General features: G+C 44.5%; 1 long non-coding RNA gene across 1 annotated transcript in view; it reads left to right on the forward strand.

The window, feature by feature from the left end:
- The first annotated feature begins 1,385 nt into the window (after positions 1 to 1,385).
- The window catches only part of LOC137804178 (uncharacterized), a 39,033-nt gene continuing 30,186 nt past the window's right edge, over positions 1,386 to 10,232 (forward strand). The window contains exons 1-2 of the long non-coding RNA XR_011080121.1: positions 1,386 to 1,496; positions 7,444 to 7,487. This is a non-coding gene — a long non-coding RNA (uncharacterized lncRNA). The remainder of the gene's footprint in view (positions 1,497 to 7,443; positions 7,488 to 10,232) is intronic.

A 10,232-nucleotide genomic window follows, 5' to 3' on the forward strand; every position in this document is an offset into this window, starting at 1 on the left:
TTACCGTCTGTCAAGTCTGGTATGTTAGAGCAGTTCATGCAACAGGTGCAAGTCAAGATATAGTGAGAGTTATTCTGAGTGATGGCTCAAGTCCCTATTAAAACCTCCCCGAGGCCTCAGCCGGTTTGAAGGATTGCAGAGTGATCAACTCTCTGCTTTAAGTGCACACAGAAGACCCGAGGATGCTCGGTGCTCCACTGCCGAGACTTCAGATGGGTTTATTCCTTTTAAAAATCACTTGAGACACAAAAAGTACGGAAAAAGTTGCATTGTTTTTGACATGATTTGGCTTCTTTCGTGACTATCCAGCTGGGGAAACACAGCGGGAATTGGAAAGTGCAATTATTCAAAAGTGTAACATTGGCGTTGTCAACATTTGTCAACACTTTGCGTTGACGAAGGCCGAGCTTTGAGTATCTGTTGTGGCAACATCAAGCCTTTATCACAAGCGCTATTGCTCATATTTCATGAGTTTTTATTTATTATTTCACAACTTCAACTTTATGACTTTTACTGTGTGCTGTGATATTGAATCTGCATTAGGATACATTTCACCAGGCAAGATGAACCTTTTCCAAAAGCAGTTTCCTCTGCAGGGTCAAGCTGATTAAGCATGATAATGACATTTTATCTGCACAAATGTCAAAGCAAATTGACCTCAAAGAGGATTTAAAGGGCTCCTGCATAATGCCCTGTCGGCCAGTCGGTTCCTAACGTCTTCACTACAGCAGATGTGTGATATCGATCAGTCCTCCGGCATGAAATATTAACTTTCATACGTGCCGCAGCCAGAAAGTGGGCCAAATCACGACACGCACCGTGTGGGCAACATGACTCCATTATAAGAACCTCAAACTCTGCACTCATTGTTCTCCAGCAAAACCAAACCAAAAAAAAAAAGCCTCTGCAGGATTTGAATCCTCCACTGAAGCGACAGCAAAGACGAAAAGAAGCGGAGGGCAAATACACAAATAATTATGTGTGTTTGCAGTCCAGCTTTAACGCACGGTGGTTAGTCAGAGTCGCCATGGAGCCGTGTGTGTGTGTGTGTGTGTGTGTGTGTGTGTGGAGGGTGTGGAGGAGGGTGGGGGGGTGAACCAGATGGGAAGCTTTCGACGGGACGCGCGCGTAATCCCGTCCTCGCGACCGTCGTCGGACTACCTCGTAGATTATAACTGGGCTGAGGCTTGAGGATCACTTTCTAGGCTATTTGAATTAAGCGGCGGTGACACGCACAGCTCTCCAAAGCGCCCTCCTCTTCCTCACTATACGTCTGAAGCCCCGAAAGACTCCGCGCGCGCAGCTGCTGCTGCTGCTGCTGCTGCGTCTGCTGCTGCTGCTGCGGCTCTTCAGCCGGAGAGAGAAAGCCTTATTGTGCCACTTTCCCCCCTTCGGTTTCCACTCGTGCCTGTTGCACTCGGTGACTCCGTGGACGGCGCGCGCGGAGGAGACTTGCAGCTGACGAGCAAGCGCGCACATGGCGCGTTATTATTATGGTGAGTCCACTGCAGCGCCGCTGTTTCTGTTTACACAGTACTTGACACGTTGTGGTTTATTCTGAAAGTATTGTTTTTTTTTTTATTGTTCGAATGGTTTTATGCTCAACAAGTATATTTAGAGGAGTGTGTCTTTGTGCGCATTACAGATTTAACATTGCGCTGGTTTTACTCTCGTGTTTAATAAAAGTAAACATCTGTGTAGCACTGGAAATAAATATCTTTCTCACAATTTTATTATAATACTATTATTTTACAATGTTATACTAGTATTTAAAGCTATGTATGCACTGGTTTTGTGGTGTAAAGTGCTTTCCTGTTGTGGTTCTCTTCTTTCTCGTTTATTTCCTGTATTTGTACTCAGTGCCTCTTGTCGGTAGGTGTCATGTGGTTCCAGGGTCACTGTCATGGGAATGAGCAGGGGAAAAAAAAAAGCATGAAGCGACTCTGTAACACGTGACAGTGTCAATGTTTGGTGCCATTTATGCAGCTGGAGAGTGCAAACATGAACAAAGCTAAAGCACAGAGGGGTGGAGTCCATCCAGCACAATGCTTATTAGTTTGGTGCATTTAAAAAAAAAACAAAGAAATCTTGAGTTGCAGTTATGCTGGAAAATATATGTGATGAGGGATGCAGCGGCGTCAAGGAAACGGAACATTATTAGTTCAGTAAAGTCATTTTGATGAATGTTCACGCAGAGGCAGAGCGGTGTGGGCCAAAGACTACACAAATATGATTTACTGAATCCAAACGAGAACATCGGGTCGGAACGACCTACAGAGGAAGAGCCCCATTAAAGTTATTAAAAACATAAAACGTCAAGGTAATAATTGTCAAAGCACAACACACGGTACACATTTAAGTTAATACAACGCGTATTCGGGTCACACTTCAGTAGCACAAGATGCAATATGGAGTGTGGATCGGGTGGTACACTAAAGTGTGAAGTACAGTATAGTATTGCTACTTGTTTTGCTGCTTGAATGGTTTCTTTTGTAATTCCTGTGTCTGTGTCCTGTTTGAGGAACACAAATGGTTCACGGTGATGACCTGTCGCTGTCGGCTGTCTGTGAACAGACTCTCTGGCTTCTACGGTCTGGAAGCTGGAAATCTCACATTTTCTTGACATCATGACATCATGGCAAGCTCTTTCGTATCAGACATTGTCAAGGCACTTGAGGCTAAATGTGGAATTTTTTTTTGTTCTATTTTCCTAAGCAAACTAGACATCATATTTAAAGTCTGAAGCCCAAACTGCCCATGAGAATGACTCAGATATCTCTGAAGCTCTTGTTGGTCCTCATTTAGGGACTTTGTCTTTGACCTCCACGGTGGTCAAAGGTCACAGATTGAGTTCCTCGCTCAAAGACCTTTCAGCAGCTCTGCAGTTCCTAAAGAGGAGATGCTGCTTTTGTTTATTTACAGCGCAGAACAAACATTTAGAAAACCCGCTTTTAAGACAGACTCCTGCTGTGCGTCGTATGGAACCGTTGTAGCCATAAAAAAAAATTAAAAAAAATCACTATCCATATTACCTTTTGAAATGATACTTTTAACTTCTGCGTGAGTCTGCGACCACCTGCATTCTGTGTAAATCAAGGGGTGTTTTGTCGTCTGCAGCAACCTCCGAGGTTACACAACATGACGCGGTGTGCTTCTTCTCGCTTTCCAACAAACGCATCCGTGCCTCGGTCCAGATGTGTGTGTCTCTCCGCCGCACGTTCAGCTCTTTATTGCTCGGAGAGCTCGTCTTTTTTATAGCCGTGCGGAGGATGAACATTGGGTTGAATCACTCATTTTATTACAACTGCCATTAAAGACCGTTGAGCGTAATCTGTTGAGTAAGCAAAGTCTCAACACTTCACAGCGAAAAGATAATGACTTCGCCCGACGGTGAAATAACTACTAACGCCGATGACTTCCACGCAGTAGATTGTGGTGAGTGCATATTTTCGGTCCTCGGCACTTCTTCGCCTTCATCGCTCGTCATTTCTTTTGATCTGGTATTTTATCTGTCACACGTCAGTGATGCGCCGCACAGCAGCTGCACAAATATTTATCATTAGCGGCGGCACAGTTGTGAGTGCATAAATGCTCCAGGCAAAAACCATACAGGAGGCTATTATCTTTTCTCTGTGAGCTAATGCGTAATGTTTGCTCAGTGCGAGATCAAATTGTGAGACTTAATGAGCGGATATCCGCAGGAGAGCTGCGCTCCTCTTTCACAAGCTTTCATGTTATGCCGGCATTTCCTTTTTTTTTTAAATGCGTTTATTATTATGTGGTATTTATTAGGGGTGGGAACCACCAGAGGTTCCACAAATCGATACCATCACGATACTGCGATATGTTAAATATTGCGATTTATTCCCTTTTTTCCACCACAAATTGTCTTCAAAGGAAAACTTTGTCAACATATTGCAGCAAAATGAAAACGCTGAAAAGGCAATTTATTATTCAAGGACCAAAAGGTTTATAATTGATTTAATAAAAGATCGATACTTGACTTCCGTGTATCGGCGCAATATCGCCGCGCAAAATATCGCGATACCATGCTGTATCGATTTTTTTCCCCCACCCCTAATACTTATTGGGATGAGGCCACAGCTGTACACGTCTTCATTTCCATGCATTCATTTGCGTCATCTGCTTTTCGCAAAAAGGCAGTCTTTATGGACGACGGAAAAATTGCCGACTGGGTTCGGACTTTCCTGCTCTTGCTGCGCGGCGGCAGACCGTTGACCGTCACGCCGCCGTGGGAAGAAGGAACAGGTGAACGCTGTCAGGCCGCGCAGCCAGACAAGCCAATAAACCGGCCTCAGGACACTGCTGACTGATGCAAAACTTGCCTTCAGTCCTCCCTCATTCCTCAACCGTGCTGCTGCTGCTGCTGTAGTGCGAGCTGCGGGTGTACAGTGCCGGGTACAGTACATGCAAAATGGCTGTTCTTGCTGGGGTTGTTCTTGCAAAGATTCCAAGTTTGTGGTTTTGCCCCTCGTGACTTTGACAATGTCTTTTTTGTTGTTGTTGAGTATAGTGCAAATGTATATGCGTGTCTGTGTTTTGCTGGTTTTATGCGCATGACCTAATTCCACGGTGAGCAAAGTATCGACAGTGTGCTCATGTGGACGTGCGTGCGCGCGCGATCGAGTGTCGCGCGCGCGTTCCTCCCGCCGACACAGAGCAAACTGAGTTCATCTGAGGACAGGGAAATGCTTTTCTTTCCAGTGAGTGTGAATCATTTTGGAAAAATGAGCCTCTGGACTGAATTGCTCCAGCAATTTGGCATGTTTTCTCCATTCTGCTTTATTGTCTATTTTGGCTGAACTTGCAGTTCTTCATTCCAATGCCAAAAAAACTTCAGGGCCTATATGCGACGGGCAAAGCCAGTTTCTGAGTCAACGGCCCTTATGCAAATATCTCTGCAGCTGTGACTTCCACAGAGAAAAGAGCGAGCCGTGTCTGTACTGTAAATCCCGTGTTCCCAACACCTAGAAAACAGCGTGGACGACACCCATCCGCAGGCTATTGTACGGAGAAAATGACACTTGTCCACTTTGCATGAAGGCGTTCTGCGCGTTCGGATTGAGACCGTTTCCCCTATTTTCGGCACGGCCATTTTCCCAGCCCAAGGTATCTGCGCTTTCGCTCATGCTGTTTTGGAGAACAAAACTCTGCAGTGCAGTGAAAAGAAAGTGCGAGTGGGAGCGGTTTAGGGATGTAGACGAGGAGGAAGGGAGGGAGATGGGGAGGGAGGGAGTTTTAAAAATTTGCAGTCAGCCTGCCCCCCCCCCCCCCCCACCCCTCTGCCCTCCCACCACCACCCCTTATAATTCTGTTGGTCCCCCCCATCAGCGGGAGGGAAGAGGGGAGAGGGAACGGCCTGTGTTGAAGGTTCGGGTGAGCCAGGGGTGGGCTGTGGCAGCCGGCAGCTGGGCTCTCACTACCTATGTCCTCCAGCTCCAGCCTGAATTATGAGGGCTCAGTAATGGCAGCCCGCCTAATTACAATGACTGATTGCCCGTCCGTTGGCATTTCTCAGACGGTGATTGTCTTGTGTGTGTGTGTGTGTGTGTGTAGGATACGAGGGAAAAGGAGGAGGACCATTTCTCATTGGCCTCCCCCCCCCCCACCTCCTACCCTACCTCTTCTTTCTTTGCATGAGAACAGCCGGAGATTGAGATCTGATTGGTTGGAGAGAAAAGAGATGTTTCATGATTTGGCGAGGCAGAGCTGGTGGAAAGCCAGAGACAGGTGATGTCGCACCGACGGTGTGCAGAGTAGCCTATTCAGGCTTTGGCACAAGATCCCTGAAAAGCTGTTGTGTGGAAATATTTACTCCCTGAAATCCTTTTTTTTTGCTGCGGATATTAGAATAATATCTGGTGAAGAATATAAGGAAACCTGAAGTGATCTCAAAATAGGGGGCACGTCTTCAACCTGTTGACTTCTTACCGGTCATTTTGAGTGTGTCTAGCAAAATAAAAATACATAAATTAAAAAAAAGAAGAAGTCTTGAATTGGCCATTTGTATGTCAGCAGAGCACTCAGAGGTGTGATGTGTGTGTTAAGTGGGAGCTGGTTTGAGTTGGTCTGCCCCGCTTTGTCCGGCGCTTTTGGCTTTTGTTCCTCCAGTAATGAATTGTGGAAGCCTTGGCTTCAGCTGGAGTGTCTCGTAGCAACTGAGAGAGGGAGAGAGCTGGTAAATGGAGAAAAGGCCAGGGGAGATCATGTGCTCTGCTTTCAAAAGGGCACGATAGACCAGACCATCGTTGGGGCATGTTGGGAAGAGGAATAATTGAACTGGACCATTCTTCTCACACCCCGGCGCATCCATATGTATTACCTAATTTCAAATGGGATAACGGCGTGTTTCTTTAAAAAAAAAAAAAAGGAAAGAAAATGGTGTGAAAGAGGTATTTTAGAATTATTTTTTAAAAAGTCAACCGTCTGGTGGCAAAGACCACCCTGTGAATGAAAAGTCCCTCCATCCACATGAGTCAAGATTCAATATATTGTTATTGTCATATGCACAGAATAATACACTTAGTCCATACAAGGAAAAGCGTATTTTACTGGGTCCTCCTTACACACAGAATTACAATAAACTTACGGTAAAAAAAAAAGAGACAAAAGTCCCATTATCCACCTCTCTCGTGACGTGTCTGAGACTAATCCTTCCTGGGCCCGTTCACCATTCACCTGTCATTGTGACTCGTCGTGGTCGTCCGCAGTGACGGCGTGTTTAGCCGCGTTAAAAACTCCGGTTCCGCCGTTTGATTCACACAAACCCTGGACCGCTCCGTGGCGGTCCAGGGTTTCTGTCAGCTCAACTTTTACCTGAACCTGCTCTTCTGCAAGTGTGTTTTACGCACATTCGTGTACATTGTGTTCACACCAGGCTATTTTTTTAAATTTTTTTTAAATTTGGATTATTAACCGGTGGCCGGTGCTGAGGTCTGGCCATGTTTGCCCTGTGACCCAGACACTACCTGTCTACTGCCATGGTTACAGGAGCGGAGCAGGTTTAGTGGCCTGACTCCAGGGATTACTTTCCCTGGTCTTAACAATCAGGCATGTGCCCCAGTGGCTGTAAAATGGACCAAACTTCACCCTAACAGTTAAGGGAGCTGCGCAGTGTGCGCTGGTGGCCTTTAAAACTGCCCTAAGTGCTGTGTAAGGGATTAGACATGTACAACGTAATTGCTCTGGTGTCAGTGACGATCCCTTTGTGATCGGGTCCACATGAAGTGATTAGCTCTCATAAATGAACGGGCTAACGCCGAGCGCTGGGTACAAGTCCTAAAGTGCTTGAGCTAAAACACATGTTGAACCATTTTCTTTGTCTTTGAGAGCTTAAGATTTAGTCAGCAAGACACAATTTGACTCTTTTTTTTTTTTGCCACAGACACTGACAATATTGTGTGTTTCCTGTTTACCCAACAGATCCACGAATGAGGAGAAAGAAAAATGTCCCTGAAGCAATCACTGTGAGTACTTTGCATCGACACAGGAACGTGGACATCTGTGAAATATGATATTGTGCAGTTTTTGTAACATACAAAAACAACAAAGGCGTTATTATGTTAATGATAGTAATAATAATGATCATAATAATAAGATTAACTTTACAATATAATGCAATGAAGAGCAATAACACACAAACTATGGCTTCAATTTAAAACAAAAACGTCTCAATAAAATTGAACATATGTATGGACCATGTTTTTTCCATATTCTGTTTGACTGCGTTATATTTTACAGATGTTAATTTACTTGTCCACTGTTTCTAAATGTGTATCAATACATAAATCTGCTGTGTAACAATGTCTCTTAACTTTAAACACGTGGCAATATGCATATGTTTTAACATCCAGAGTGAGAAGCAGTTCTGAATGTCTCCTTTTATACTCTAATCCACGATGGTGCAGATCACACTGTATCTACCTGGAGGTGGATTATTCCTCCCGTTTCTTCTTACTGTGTTAGTGACCCTGGGGAAAAAAAGCCAAAAATGTTGGCAGAACCTGATTTCCTGCCCACCCCCAAGCACCTGGTCTTGCCCGGCTCACCCGATTGCCGTTGATATATTTATTGCCGTTCGCCGACTGCTCTTTGTTATTCATGTTGCCTTTCTGATTTCGTGATGAATCGCTGGGATTAAACACCTCACATGGCCGCCATGCTAACTGGCCGGAGCGCTGAAGGGGGTCAGTATGCTCCGGCCCAGAGCTTTTGGTGACTTAGCAGAATCACAAAGGCCTCGTATTCACCCCGGAGACTTGCAGTCTTACAGGTGTCCACCAGATGCTGCAGGCAGCCTTTACTGTCCCTCGCATGTCATCCAGTACAGGGATGTGCTATCCACTTTGGTGCAAAGAGATGAAACTCTTTCCATATTGTTCTGATTAAATACAATTTAGCTGTGCATCATTTAATTGTTTTCGGTCTATTAAGTTGCTTTGATGATGCATCTGTTCCAGAAAACAGACGACGGGCAGTGTGATTGAATGATGTCTTTTAATTCCAGTGGTTTCAGATCAAGTATTTGGAGAGACGATAAAACATTATAATATGTCAGTTATAACCACTGTTTGGATCTTAGTCGGGGCGAGGAGGTTCAATCATAAGCTTTAAACGTTTTAATAGATTCTTGAAGGAATTTTCATTATTGGTATAATGAAAGGCTGTGCAAAGTTATGAGCTGTAAATACAGAGTGCATGTAAAAAAAATTAAAAAAAAATCTTCTGACAGTGTGTTTCTCATGTAATCCGGCGCGGGTAGGAGCGAAGCAGGGTCTGTACAGTATCTCATGTCGAGCGGAGCAACTTCACAGTTAACTTTGTGAACAGAGCCAGCCCCACCACAAGGCATGCTGGGAAGTTTGGCTGCTGGGGGAAATTGCCTGCCAACGTCCAGAGAGCGGCTCTGAAAATCTTTGCAAGGGCTGAAAATGAAGTTTGAAAGTAGAAATAAGAGGAGCAACAAAGCAGAGAGCTCTCACAGCTGTAGGCGCAGCCGTCTCTTAAAGAGATATCGCCAAAACATTCCTCAGTCACGCAAGCTGGGGCTGCACAGTGAAGCGCTGGTTGAACGTACTGCAACCACTCAGGTCTCCTTTTATTATTCTTTAAAATACGCGATTTATATAAATGTCTCTCTTTTTTTGCATTTTTTAAAAAGCTGTAGCATAAATATTCAAAAGTTTTTTTTCTATGAATTAAAATGTAAAACAGTTTTTAAACAACACAAGTGCTCAATAAAATACCAACAGTGTTCTGGGAGCTGTAATTATTTTCTAGATTACGTGATTAAACCAGTGTGTTCCACACTAGCTAAAAATAAAACTGGAATTTAACAAGATGGTGGTGACAGGTGCAATGTGTACTGATGACATGGGGGAAACGATCAATCAATGTGTCTTGAATGTTGCGTGCTATCGAAAAGACCCTTTGAGGCATTACAATTTCCTGTTTTTACATGTTTCATACATCCAGAAATGAGTAAGCAGAAAGGCTTGCTCAAGGGCAGCAGGTTGCATGGCTGATGGTGTCGCAGGATTCAAACCGTTCACCTCTGAACTGTCAGATTTGAAGTGTAACCACGACATAAATGTTCAAGGGGGCAACTAAACCTGTGAAGAATGCCTGCTTTACCGTTTAAAGATACACAGTGAATTATTTAATATCAGAAAGGGAGTTTTTAATATGAACTACTACGTACTGCCCTATTTCACATTAATAGCTCACTATGGCTTTAAACCCCTCATTTTAATGTAAATTACACTTTCTAAATGATGTTCTCCTTCGTTTTTTTATCGTGCTGAAATTATGAGTCATTGTACTTTCTCATTTGGATTTCCATTTTGAGTTGAGTTTGGAGCTCAGACCTGTAGTGCCGCGTCGGCCGCGTCGTTGCCGGTGCTTTGGAGGCGGCCGAGGCTCAGCACAACAGAGGCAGGCAGCCTGGAGGGTCCTGAGCCTTCACTTCACAGCTCCCTGTTTGGCTCTCACACATTGTGCCATTCAGAGCCCAGACCGTATATTCACCCCGCTCTGGGCTCCCCCACCATTGTGAGAGTGAGTTCATTTGAAAAGCCTTCAGGATCCTTTTTTTTTTTTTGTTGGTGCGAGCGAGTCAGCACTATTTGCATTTGTTCCAGTCGCGAAGATTTTACAGATCGACTGAGACAAGCGGATATCCAACATGCCAAAGAGAGTTTTCGTCTTCATCA

Source organism: Clinocottus analis, unplaced genomic scaffold (assembly GCF_023055335.1).
Source record: "Clinocottus analis isolate CAN_PGR_092001 unplaced genomic scaffold, fCliAna1.0.p SCAF_6, whole genome shotgun sequence".
Taxonomy (NCBI): domain Eukaryota; kingdom Metazoa; phylum Chordata; class Actinopteri; order Perciformes; family Cottidae; genus Clinocottus; species Clinocottus analis.